Source organism: Coregonus clupeaformis, chromosome 20 (genome assembly GCF_020615455.1).
Source record: "Coregonus clupeaformis isolate EN_2021a chromosome 20, ASM2061545v1, whole genome shotgun sequence".
NCBI classification, from domain to species: Eukaryota; Metazoa; Chordata; class Actinopteri; order Salmoniformes; family Salmonidae; genus Coregonus; species Coregonus clupeaformis.
The window spans coordinates 52,045,634-52,059,558 of NC_059211.1; positions in this window are offsets into that span (position 1 = coordinate 52,045,634).

Genomic DNA, 13,925 nt, shown 5'->3' on the forward strand with positions numbered 1-13,925 from the left:
GAAAAATGTATGCACTCACTAACTGTAAGTCGCTCTGGATAAGAGTGTCTGCTAAATGACTAAAATGTAAATGTAATGTACCATAAGCTGCTCCAATGTCATTTTAGAGAATTTGGTAGTACATACAATTTTTATGGATCCTGAGTCCCATTGTTGTGCCATTAATCCGCTGCCATCACCTCATGTTTCAGAATGATAATGCACGGCCCCATGTCGCAAGAATGTGTACATAATTCCTGGAAGCCTGCATAGTCACCAGACATGTCACCCCTTGAGCATGTTCGGGATACTCTGGATCAACATGTACGACAGCGTGTTCCAGTTCCCACCAATATCAAGCAACTTCACACAACCATTGAAGAGGAGTGGGACAAAATTCCACAAACCACCGATCAACTCTATGAAAAGGAGATGTGTCGTGCTGTGTGATGCAAATGGTAGTCACACCAAATCCTGACTGGTTTTCTGATCCACGCCCCTACCTTTAAAAAAAAAGGTATCTGTGACCAACAGATGCATATCTGTATTCCCAGTAATGTGAAATCCATAGATTAGGGCCTAATTTATTTATTTAAATTGACTGATTTCCTTATATGAAATGTAACTCAGTAAAATCTTTGAAATTGATGAATGTTGCATTTATATTTTTGTTCAGTATAATTTCTAACGTTTTAAGAAAACACACAGTGCATTCGGAAAGTAATTAGACCCCTTCCTTTTTTCCACATTTTGTTATGTTACAGCCTTATTCTAAAATTGATTAAATAAAAATATGTCCTCATCAATCTACACACAATACCCCATAATGACAAAGCGAAAACAGGTTTTTAGAAATGTTTGCAAATGTATTAAAAATAAAAAACTGAAATACCTTATTCACATAAGTATTCAGACCCTTTGCTATGAGACTCGAAATTGAGCTCAGGTGCATTCTGTTACGATTTAACATCCTTGAGATGTTTCTACAACTTGATTGGTGTCCACCTGTGGTAAATTCAATTGATTGGAAATGATTTGGAAAGGCACACACCTGTCTATGTAAGGTCCCACAGTTGACAGTGCATGTCAGATCAAAAACCAAGCCATGAAGTCGAAGGAATTGTCCGTAGAGCTCAGAGTCAGGATGGTGTCGAGGCACAGTGTAAGGGTTGGTGTGAGGTGTGACCCAGGTGCGGTGCAGGATATACAGTAGGCAGTAGGCAGAGATGGTGAAACAGGGGATCTTTACTGGTGGTCCCGAAGCCAAAATACAAAATAACGGACTTATCACGATAAAAGAAAGGCGGAGCAAATAAGTCTCCAAAAACCGTCTGATAGCCAAAATACGAAATACTACCTATGACTGAAACAAATAATGAAACAGGGAGAACACTTCTCAAGTACCTGTACATAGGCCTCCGATCAGACACTGAGTAGTACTGCTGGACATAGAGAAACTAACAGAGAAAATTGAGCAAGGGATGTGAGGGCATAAATACACAGGTGAACAGGTAGACACAGGTGACAACAATAGGATACTGATTAGTCCAGACTGTGAGTGAGGAGGTGCCTAATGTTGTCGGAGGAAGACACTTAGTGGGTCGCTCCGGAACTGCGACCCCCTCTTGTAACATTACCCCCACGACGAACAGCCCCAACGAACGAAATGTTGTTATCAGCCCTGGGTCCAGAATGTCCCTCCTGGGCACCCAGGACCGCTTCTCCGGCCCATAACCCTCCCAGTCCACCAGAAATTGGAGACCACTCCCCACCCGCCGGCAGTCCAGGATCCGGTCCACAGTAAAAGCTGGCTGTCCTCCGACGAGGCGCAGCAGGGGAACAGGACGAGGAGGGGGAGCCAGGGGACAGGTGGCGACGGGCTTGAGGAGGGACACATGGAATGTGGGATGCACCCGCATGGTGGGGGGAAGTTGCAGGCGGTAGGCCACTGGGTTGACACGCCGGACCACTCTGAATTGCCCGACGAACCGGGGGGACAGCTTCCTGGACTCCACACGGAGGGGAAGATCCCGTGTGGAGAGCCCCACCCTTTGTCCCGGGTGAAAAACCGGGGCCGGGCGATGCCTGTGGTTGGCCTGATGTTGAGACCTGACCGAGGCCCGCTTAAGGGCCACCCGTACCTGCCTCCAGGTGCCTCCTCCTCTTGCTCTGGGAATGGGGGGGGGGTTGGTACCCATAGTGGCACTGGAAGGGGGACAGGCCCGGTGGACGAGCAGAGAAGGGTGTTGTGGGCGTCCTCCACCCACGCCAGTCGCAGACTCCAAATAGCTGGGTTGCTGGAGGCGTAGCACCTCAGCACCCCCTCCATATCCTGGTTGACGCTCTCCATCTGCCCGTTCGACTGGGGATGGAAGCCGGAAGACAAGCTGACAGAGGCGCCGAGGCAGGTGGCGAACGCCATTCAGAACCTGGAGGTGAACTGAGGGCCCCAATCCGACACCACATCTTGGGGAAGGCCGTGGACCCGGAAAACGTGCTGCACCACCAACTTAGCCGTCTCCCGGGCCAACGGGAGTTTGGGAAGGGGAATGAAGTGGGCAGCCTTCGAGAACTGGTCCACAATGACCAGGATGATTGTGCATCCATCATAGGGGGGAAGGGCGTAAATGAAATCCAGAGATGTTTGGACCAGGGATGCTTGGGGATAGGCTGGGGTCGGAGCAGCCATGAAGGCGCGCGTATCCCCCTCAGCAGATGGCCACGTATCCCTCTCTCTTTCGCCCTCTCACAACACCGATTGTCCACCCTCGTGCCCCGACACCATCCGAGAGGTGTCGAACACCTTGCTTAACTCCCTGGTGAATTGTTAGGAGTCGGAGCACGCCGGAGTCTGGCTCTCCCACTCCGCGGTAGCCCAGGAAAGGGCCCAATCCTGTCAACAGAGTGATGATGTAGGCCACCCGGCCCTGTTCCGTCGGGAAGGAGGAGGGTTACCAGAGAACACTAGGTGAGGAATTCCCTGCAGCCCTCTGGACATCCGTCATACCTCTCCGGAGGTGGTAGGCGGGGTTCCCGCGATGTCGCAAGCGAGACTGGAGACGCCGCTGCTGCGGCTTCCGCTCCGCCAGCTGCCGGGGCTGGTCGGGTGTCCACCCAGCTCAGCACGGCGATCGTCAGCTGGCGGAGATTCTCAATGATCTGCTACAAGCTGCGGTCGTGTTGGTTCAGCATAGCTCCCTATGTTGCCAATGCGCTCCCATACTGTGCTGCCTCCGCTGGGTCCATATTGGCTCAGTTTTCTGTAAGGGTTGGTGTGAGGTGTGACCCAGGTGCGGTGCAGGATATACAGTAGGAAGTAGGCAGAGATGGTGAAATAACGGACTTATCACAATAAAAGAAAGGCGGAGCAAATAAGTCTCCAAAAACCGTCTGACAGCCAAAATACAAAATACTACCTATGACTGAAAGAAATAACAAAACAGGGAGAACACTTCTCAAGAACCTGTACATAGGTCTCTGATCAGATACTGAGTAGTACTGCTGGACATAAAGAAACTAACAGAGAAAACTGAGCAAGGGAACACAGGGAAGTGAGGGCATAAATACACAGGTGAACAGGTAGACACAGGTGACACCAATAGGATACTGATTAGTCCAGACTGTGAGTGAGGATGAAGGATGACACCTAGTGGGTCGCTCCGGAACTGTGACCCCCTCCTGTAACACGCAGATCTGGGGAAGGGTACCAAAAAATGTCTGAAGGATTGAAGGTCCCCAAGAACACAGTGGCCTCCATCATTCTTAAATGGAAGAAGTTTGGAACCACCAAGACTCTTCCTAGAGCTGGCCACCCGGCCAAACTAAGAAATCGGGGGAGAAGGTCCTTGGTCAGGGAGGTGGCCAAGAACCCGATGGTCACTCTAACAGAGCTCCAGAGTTCTTCTGTGGAGATGGGAGAACCTTCCAGAAGGACAACCATCTCTGCAGCACTCCACCAATCAGGCCTTTATGGTAGAGTGGCCAGATGGAAGCCACTCCTCAGTAAAAGGCACATGACAGCCCACTTGGAGTTTGCCAAAAGGCACTTAAAAGGACTCTCAGACCATGAGAAACCAGATTCTCTGGTCTGATGAAACCAAGATTGAACTCCTTGGCCTGAAAGCCAAGCATCACGTCTTGAGGAAGCCTGGTACCATCCCTACGGTGAAGCATGGTGGTGGCAGCGTCATGCTGTGGGGATGTTTTTCAGCGGCAGGGATTGGGAGACTAGTCAGGAATGAGGGAAAGATGAACGGAGCAAAGTACAGAGAGATCCTTGATGAAAACTCAGGACTCAGGACCTCAGACTGGGGTGAAGGTTCACCTTCCAACAGGACAACGACCATAAGCACACAGCCAAGACAATGCAGGAGTGGCTTCCGGACAAGTCTCTGAATGTCCTTGAGTGGCCCAGCCAGAGTCCGGACTTTAACCTGATCGAACATCTCTGGAGAAACCTGAAAATAGCTGTGGAGCAACGCTCCCCATCGAACTTGACAGAGCTTGAGAGGATCTGCAGAGAAGAAGGGGAGAAACTCCCCAAATACAGGTGTGCCAAGCTTGTACCGTCATACCCAAGAAAACTTGAGTCTGTAATCGCTGCCAAAGGTGTTTCAACAAAGTACTAAGTAAAGGATCTGAAAACGTATGGAAATGTGATATTTCAGTTTTTTTATTTATTATAAATTAGCAAACATTTTAAAAAAAACTGTTTTTGCTTTGTCGTTATGGGGTGTTGCAGCTAGATTGATGAGGGGGGAAAACGATTTAATCAATTTTAGAATAAGGCTGTACTGTAACAAAAGGTCAAGGGGTCTGAATAGTTTCCGAATGCACTGTAATTCCACTTTGAAATGATGGAGTATTGTGTGTGGGCCAGTGACACAAAATCTCAATGTAATCTATGTTAAATTCAGGCTGTAACACAACAAAATGTGGAAAAAGTTAAGGGGTTTGAATACTTTCTGAAGGCACTGTAACTGTCAAGTGAAGCCTCATTATTGCCTTTCTAAGGAGGCAATTGAAGCAATAAGGAAAACTGGAATGGGAATTTCAGTTTACTTCCTGAATTGACTGAATTGACCCCAACCAACCCGTCTCTCATGACAGGTTTAACTATTAAACTTATTGTAAGTGGCTCTGGATAAGAGCGTCTGCTAAATTATACCAAAAAGGTAATGTTGCAAACCTGGGGGAGCCTAGAATAAATACACTGTCTTTACAACAGTTATATCATTAGACAGTATAAATGACTTCAATGGAGGTTGTAAAAAAAACAACTAATAATAGGGGTGTTCAAACAAATCTTTAGCCCCCTCAATTTTGACTTTCATATCTCAATAAAGTTGGTTGCATTGTTTGTCACTTCCAAACCAAAAAAACGGTTCACCTCAAGCAAATAAATTACAATATTGCTTGGCTAGTTGGCTTACTCTTTAACTTTCCTTTTCATTTGAAGAGACTGCCACCTTCTTCTGACTGAAATGTGATGTCAAGTCGTCCTTAACTGCCCATTTGAATTGATAAGGAACATTTCATGATCTCTTTTGCGTGATAGCCATTTAACCCCCTTTAGCAGGCATTGTTGAACACTGTGCTCATTCTACTAGCAGAAAGTGGCGGTAGAGCTGCAAGCATTGTAGGATGCTGCATTTACCTCTAACATTAAGGGTGATGCGCGTGAATTAGCTCTGGTTGGAATGGCTAATGACTTCTTTAAACGTCAATTTACCCGACAGTTTTGCTATCCATTCGTCATGATCCATTAAACCTCATAGGACAGCAAACTGCTTAATACTAATATAGAACGCCCTGATGTCTGTCATTACAGGACATTTACCAGGATGTGAAATTGTATAAATGAGAAAACATGTTCAAAGAACAACAGCTGTCATTTCGCATTCCTCCACAACACAACTGTTTATACCCACGCACCACTACTGAGAACAGCGGAGTCCCTGCCCATCTTCCGAAAACATCTGAAACCCTACCTCTTTGAAGAGTAGGCCTATCTTAAATAATTTTCACCATGCACCAGACGCTGTACCACCACACAGTGACCCACAACATTGTGGTCAGGATGGGCGTTACGAAGAGCCCTCTTCCAATCACCTTTTCTAAGACAATAGATGGTTGTTCCCAAATATATTTAGATGAATACAAATATATGGCTCTGGTTGTTCCTAAATTTCCATCAGTAACATAGACTATTGTTTGTCTCCCTCTATCAAAATGCTATGGTTGAGTTTTTGTGTTTATTTTCTTCTGTTCATGGAATAATTTGTTTTCCCATTTTTTCACTGTTTCCAAACAGGTTAAGTTCCAGAAAGTGATGAAGAAGAAATTAACATTTCTAATTCATTTAAAATATATTACAGTGTTATTGATTTGTCACCAGGATACAAACCAGTTGCATTATTTTTTCACTTCTTTTTCATTTGAATAGACTCCCATCTTCTGACTTGTGCCTGAAATGCAATGATCAAAGAGGTCTATAATGTCCATTTGAATTGATGAGGAACATTTCATGATCTCTTTTCTGTTATATATGTTTGTTTTTGAAAGCCATTTAGATTTTTACACAGTCACTACATTCAGTGGTAATATTGTACCACCACCCTATTTTATTCCTATCCTGGCCTGGCCAGTTTGATGTGCAGTTCTCCTTTCTCTCATTACAAATGTTTACATGAAACTCACATATAAATGGTGAATCAAAATACATAACTGACAGATCTTATGATAATTAACCCCCCCCAAAAAAAAAAAGAAGAAAAAAAAGAAGAAGAAGAGGTATATGATGATGTAATCCTCGAGATCAATGTGTTTGAGTTTGTGTCTACAGAGCCATTTACTTTATGGTCGTATTTTTATATTTGATTATTTCTTACTGTTGTTGAGAAGGAACCTGCAAGTAAGCAAGTAAGCATTTCGTTGGACGGTGTATACCATGTGTATCCTGTACATACGACTAATAAAACTTAACTTGTGTGTGCCTATGTGTATATGTGCCAGGGTTGGGGTCTATTCCTTTTCAATTCAGTCAATTCAGGAAGTAAACTGAAATTCAAATTCCACTTAAAAATTCCCTCATTGCCCCTCTATGACAAAAAAAATTGAATTCAAACTGGAATTTCAGTTTACTTCCTCAATTGACAGAATTGACGGAATTGACCCCAACCCTGATGTGTGTGGAATATCAGTGACAATGCTCCAATCTCTTTCAGGCGTTTGGGCGAGCTGATGTCTTCTTCTTTACTCCAGCTGGCTGCTCTCTTGCCCCAAATGTTGCCAGACTCCTGATCTAACGTGCTGACTGGCTTCTTCCTCTGTCGCTGCTGCTTCAGTTTAGGCCTCTTGGACTTGCTCAGTTCCTGATCAAGACTATCCCTCAGCCGCTTCCAGGAAAGCTACCCGGACACCTGACTGGCATTGGCACTGGCCTCCACATGCTTCACAACACTCTGTGACAGATCTGGATGCTGCAGGGCCTGCTAGGTCAGCTCAGGACACGGCACAACCTTCTGAGTTAAGCCTAGACAACCAAACTTCCTCAGGATCATCTTGATTGCAGAGGGGTTTCTGGGGTCAGCACACAGGATGGACTCCCAGAGGACTGTGGCCTTGCGCTGGTCAGCAGTTCCAGCACGGTAAGCGGTTTTGACATTGGAATCAAGAGATGGAGCTGTGGTCGGGTTGTTCTCACCTGAGACCAGAGACTTGACTGGTAGGCCACTTTCAATATGAAGACAGGTTCTCTGAGGTGTGTCCTATGGTAACCTCAGCACACATATCCAAGAAATGTGTTTTCTCTCAGAAGAGACTAATCCTATGGATACCTGAAAAATGGGGATAGTATTTAGATTTTACAAGCTAGTTGAATTTACACTATTTCTTAAAGACCCACTCCAGCCTCCCAAGCAACTCAGTTATCACAAGATTTACTTAACGAAAGGTGCATTTCAGTAGCTGGTGCAGATCTCCTCATGACATGGCACAAGTGCGTGGGTGGGCCTTTCCCCTTTTGTCCTCTACTGCTCCTCTATTGTTCCAGCAATCAAGGGGGAATGCTGATGACATCAGAGTGCACCCATCAGAGAGACCAACTCCTTGAATACAATTTTTTATTATTCTGAAAAACACTATTTTGCTCAAGTATGTGTACTTCACCCTTACGTGCCTGTACTTTACTGTATTTATACTCTGAATATAGTTTTCCAATGGGGAAAGTAAAAAAAAATAGCTGAAGAGGGTCTTTAATAAATGGACATCTTGATTTGAAAGGCTCTGGGAAGATAATTTATTTGACTTTTTAGAGTGGTTGTCATAGGCCAAACCAGTCCACTTTCTACTAATGTAGTTTATGAAAGTTCAATCAGGAAGGCTGGTCTGAATTCATAGCCGCGGGAAGTAGGGGTGCACCCTCAGCACCCCCTGAAAATATATAACGTTCTGAGGGAAAAAATGTCTCCACAAAAGTAGTGCACTGGGCCTTTAATAGTCCTGTATTAGCGAACCAATATAGCCGTCTCCTCCTGCTCAGCATCATTCTGTTTCTCCAAACCTCAAATTTCGAAGTTAAGGGTTAAGGTTTTGGATAAGGTCAAAACATTAAGTTTAGGCATTCATTCCGAATGGTTAAGTTAAGGGTTAAGGTTTGTAATACGGAAAACAATAAAAAAATGAGTGTGTACCACTGGGTGTCACGAGTTGCTAAGCCAGAACCCAGAAGCAGACCAGGACAAGGTAAGTTGAAACGAAGGTGAGTGTTTATTACAAATTCAAGAGTGATGCTGAATAATCCAGGGAACAGAGCGGGCGGCGTTGATTAGTTGTTGGGGGTGCAGTGGTTGATCCCATCCTGGGTCGGCAGCCGCCGACCACCAGGCAGAGGTTGGATGAAGGTTCCGGACGGGTGACTGCAGATGGAACAAAACGGGGGTAAGTAAGCAACAAACCAACACGGTGCAAAAACAACAAAACTAACGCTAGGCTCTAAGACTGATACTCTGGTAAACCTACTGTTCATGGCTAACGATCCGGCAGGGACTGGATGTTAGGCCAGAGCCTAAGAAGGGTGATGATCAGGACCAGGTGTGCAGATTGCTGATGGGATGCAGGTGCGGAAATCAAGAGAGCTCCCCGGAGCGTTCCCGAACCCTCGGGAAACTGGAGATCACGAACAGAAAAACTAGTCACCAGACAGGACCCGACTCAGACTGCCGGGATCGTTACAGTACCCCCCCTCCGACGAACGCCACCGGGCGGACTCCCGGAGCGCCAGGATGGAGGCGGTAGAAGTCACTGATGAGGTCAGCATCTAGGACCTGTCGCCGCGGAATCCAACTCCTCTCTTCAGGACCATACCCCTCCCAGTCCACGAGATACTGGAAACCCCGGCCCCGCCGTCTGGAATCCATGATGCGACGCACCGTGTAGGCAGGACCACCTCCGATCATCCGAGGAGGAGGAGGAGGAGGCGGAGGAGGCAACAGAGGACTGAGGAAGACAGGCTTGAGGCAGGAGACATGAAAGGTGGGATGGACTCTGAGCGTCCTCGGTAGTTTGAGTCGAACTGCCACTGGATTGATCACCTTCTCCACCACAAACGGACCAATGAACTCGGTAACAACTTCCTAGACTCAGTCCGTAACGGAAGATCCCGTGTGGCCAACCAAACCCTATCTCCGATGGTATAGGTGGGAGCGGGGATCCGGCGACGATTCGCCTGGAGCTGATACCGGTCCGAAACTCTAAGGAGTGCCTTTCTGGCCCGATGCCAGGTCCGGTGGCAACGACGAATATGGGCCTGAACAGAAGGCACTGAGAGCTCCTTCTCCTGAGAAGGGAACAGGGGAGGTTGGTAGCCATACAGGCACTGGAAGGGAGACATCCCAGTGGCAGATGTAGGGGAGAGTATTGTGGGCATACTCAACCCAAGGCAACTGAGAGACCCAGGAGGTGGGGTTGGAAGAGACCAGACAGCGTAGCGTGGATTCCATCTTCTGGTTGGCTCTCTCCGCCTGACCATTGGATTGGGGGTGAAAACCAGATGTGAGACTGACTGTAGCTCCAATGGCCAAACAGAAGGACTTCCAGACAGCAGAGGTAAACTGAGGGCCACGGTCGGAAACGATATCACTGGGCAAACCGTGGACCCTGAAAACCTCCCTAACCAGGATCTCGGACGTCTCCGAGGCAGAGGGAAGCTTGGCAATTGGCACAAAGTGGGCGAACTTGCTGAATCTGTCCACGATAGTCAGAACGACCGTGTTCCCCTCAGAAGCGGGCAACCCAGTGACGAAGTCCAGGGCCAGATGCGACCATGGTCGCCGGGGAATAGGAAGGGGGTGAAGTAGTCCAGAGCTGGGCCGATTGGTACTCTTATTCTGCGCACACACTGGACAGGCAGCAACAAAACCCCGAGTATCCTCGGCCATGGCAGGCCACCAAAAACGTCTGCGAAGAAACGCCATTGTCCGAGCCACGCCAGGGTGACAAGCCATCTTGCTGGCGTGGGACCATTTGAGGACAGCAGGACGAACCGACTCAGGCACAAACAACCGACCGGGTGGACCGTTACCGGGACCGGGCTGAGTCCGAAGGGCCGCCAGCACCTCCTCCTCAATCTTCCACATAACTGCTCCCACGACGCAGTTCCGGGGGAGAATTGTCTCGGTCTTGGACCAACTCTCCTCCGTCTTGGAGAACATCCGGGACAAGGCGTCCGCCTTGCCGTTCTTAGATCCAGGTCGGAACGTCAGGGAAAACTTGAATCGTCCGAAAAACAACGCCCACCTGGCCTGACGGGAGTTGAGACGTTTAGCCGATTGCACGTAAGCAAGATTCTTGTGGTCAGTCCAGACAATAAACGGTTGCTCCGCCCCCTCCAACCAGTGGCGCCACTCCTCCAAGGCAAGTTTCACCGCGAGAAGCTCCCGGTTACCCACATCGTAATTCCTCTCCGCAGGCGAAGGCGACGAGAGTAGTAGGCGCAGGGATGGAGTTTACTGTCCGTGGAGCATCGCTGCGACAGGATGGCGCCAACTCCCACATCAGACGCGTCCACTTCAACGACGAACTGACGGGCCGTGTCGGTTGAGAGAGAATCGGTGCGTTGGTGAATCGCCTCTTCAAATCCAGAAACGCTCGATCCGCCTCCGGATTCCACTTGAAGGTCCTGATACTGGAAGTCAAGGCAGTTAACGGAGCGGCCACACGGCTGTAATCCCGGATGAATCTGCGGTAGAAATTCGCAAACCCCAAAAATCTCTGGAGCTGCAATCTCGTACCGGGCTGGGCCCATTCCAGAACCGCTCTAACCTTCTCCTGGTCCATCCTAATCTCTCCCCTGGAGATGATGTACCCGAGAAAGGATGTCGTGTGGGCGTGAAACTCGCACTTCTCGGCCTTCACGAACAGGCGATTCTCCAACAATCGCTGCAGAACCTGCCGGACATGCTGGACGTGGTCGGAAGGTTCCTTCGAGAAGATCAGAATGTCATCCAGGTAAACAAACACAAAGAGACCGATCATATCTCTCAGGACGTCGTTCACCATACTCTGGAATACCGCTGGAGCATTGGTCAGTCCAAACGGCATCACCTGATACTCGGTGACCCATCGGTGTATTGAAACCCGTCAACCACTCGTCCCCCTCTCTGATCCGGACCATGTGATACGCATTGCGTAGGTCTAGCTTGGTGAACACCGTAGCACCCTGTAAGGAGTCGAAGGCAGAACTCATCAAGGGCAGGGGATACTTGTTCTTGACCGTGATGTCATTCAACCCCCGATAATCAATACACGGTCGAAGAGAGCCATCCTTCTTACCCACAAAGAAGAATCCTGCCCCCAGGGGTGATGACGAGGGACGAACGAGACCAGCAGCTAGGGACTCCTTGATGTAGGTCTCCAAAGCCTCACGTTCAGGTCGGGAGATACTGTATAACCTTCCCTTGGGGTAGACAGCTCCAGGGAACAGGTTGATGGCACAATCATATGGTCGGTGGGGGAGGGAGTGACAGAGCCTTCTGCTTACTGAAAACTTCCCCCAAATCGTGATATGTCTCGGGAACCAGGGACAAATCTGGGGGTTTAGCCTCAATCACCTGACTGGGAACCGAATGGGGGCAGGCAGTCTTGAGACAGTTAGCATGACAATCAAGGCTCCAACTCGTTACCTTGCCCGTCACCCAATCGAACGTGGGATTGTGTTCCTTCAGCCAGGGGTATCCAAGGACCAGAGGAACATGGGAAGACGGCAGAATGAAGAATGAAATCATCTCAGAATGATTCCCTGACAACCGCATCTTAACCGGTTCAGTCCTCATCGTGATACGTGCCAGACTACTGCCGTTCAGAGTGGTCGCTTCAATGGCTTCCGGCAATTGCTCCTTGGAAAGCCCCAGCTGTTCCACCAACTCGGCATCAAGAAAGCTTCCATCGGCACCTGAATCGATAAAAGCGTTAATCGCTAAGCTCTGATTCCTGTTCACAAGGGTAGCCGGGAAACGGGGTCTGACAGAGGTACTGAGAGGGTTGAAACTGGCTCGCTAAAAGTCCTCCCAACTTTAGCGAGCCGGGCAGTTTGACGACCGCCGGGAACAAGTGGAGATGTAATGTCCCGAGCTACCACAGTAGAGGCAGCAGTTGGTCTTACGTCTATGTTGACGCTCCTCCTTGGTTAACCCGTGCCGCCCCACTTGCATGGGTTCAGAATCGGGAGAGAGGACCTCTCCACTAATCCTTTGTGGTGGAGAATGATCGACGTGTTCTGGTCCACCACCCGACCCGACTGGGAACTGAGAAGCTGATCGATTGGACGGACCCCATTGCTTCTCCCTCCTTCGCTCTCGGACTCGATTATCCACCCGAATAGACAAGGCTACCAAGCTGTCCAGGTCACTAGGCTCCGGATAGGAGATCAACTCATCCTTGAGCTGCTCCGACAGACCCTGGTAAAAGGCCGCTTGCAGAGACTCCTCGTTCCACCCACTCTCCACAGCCAACGTCTTGAACTCGATCACGAAGTCGGCCACGCTGCGAGTTCCTTGGTGAAGCGAAAACAGGCGCCTAGCTGCGTCCCTCCCTCGGACGGAATGGTCGAAGAGCTTCCTCATCTCGGCCGTGAACCCCTGGTATGAAGCCATGCAGGGGTCTTGTCACTCCTAACAGCGCCGGAGGGGTCTTGTCACTCCTAACAGCGCCGGAGAAGATGGCTGCCGTTTTACAGCCCTCTAACCAATTGTACTATTATGTGTGTTTTTCCGCGTTATTTGTAATTTATTTTGTACATAATGTTTATGCCATCGTCTCTTATAACCAAAAAGAGCTTCTGGATATCAGGACAGCGATTACTCACCTCGCATTGGACGAAGACTTTTTCTTCAACGAGTCGGACGCGAAGGATATTCTACAGACACCCGGCAAGGCCCAGATCCCCGTCATTCGCCTGAGGAAGAGACGGAGATATCGTGGGACGTAGGTCGGGGTGCCTTGTAAGGATCCGACGGCGAGCGAGTAAACTGCCTCTCCCATCAATACTATTAGCCAACGTTCAATCTTTTGAGAATAAAATTGACGATTTAAGATTACGGTTATCCTACCAACGGGACATTAAAAACTGTAATATCTTATGTTTCACGGAGTCGTGGCTGAACGACAACAATGATACCATTCAGCTAGCAGGCTACACGCTACATCGGCAGGACAGAACGGCTGGCTCCGGTAAGACAAAGGGTGGCGGTCTCTGTATATTTGTAAACAACAGCTGGTGTACAAAATCAAATACTAAGGAAGTCTCGAGGTTTTGCTCGCCTGAGGTAGAGTATCTTATGATAAGCTGTAGACCACACTATTTACCAAGAGAGTTTTCAGCTATATTTTTCATAGCTGTCTATTTACCACCACAAACCAATGCTGGCATTAAGATTGCACTGAACGAG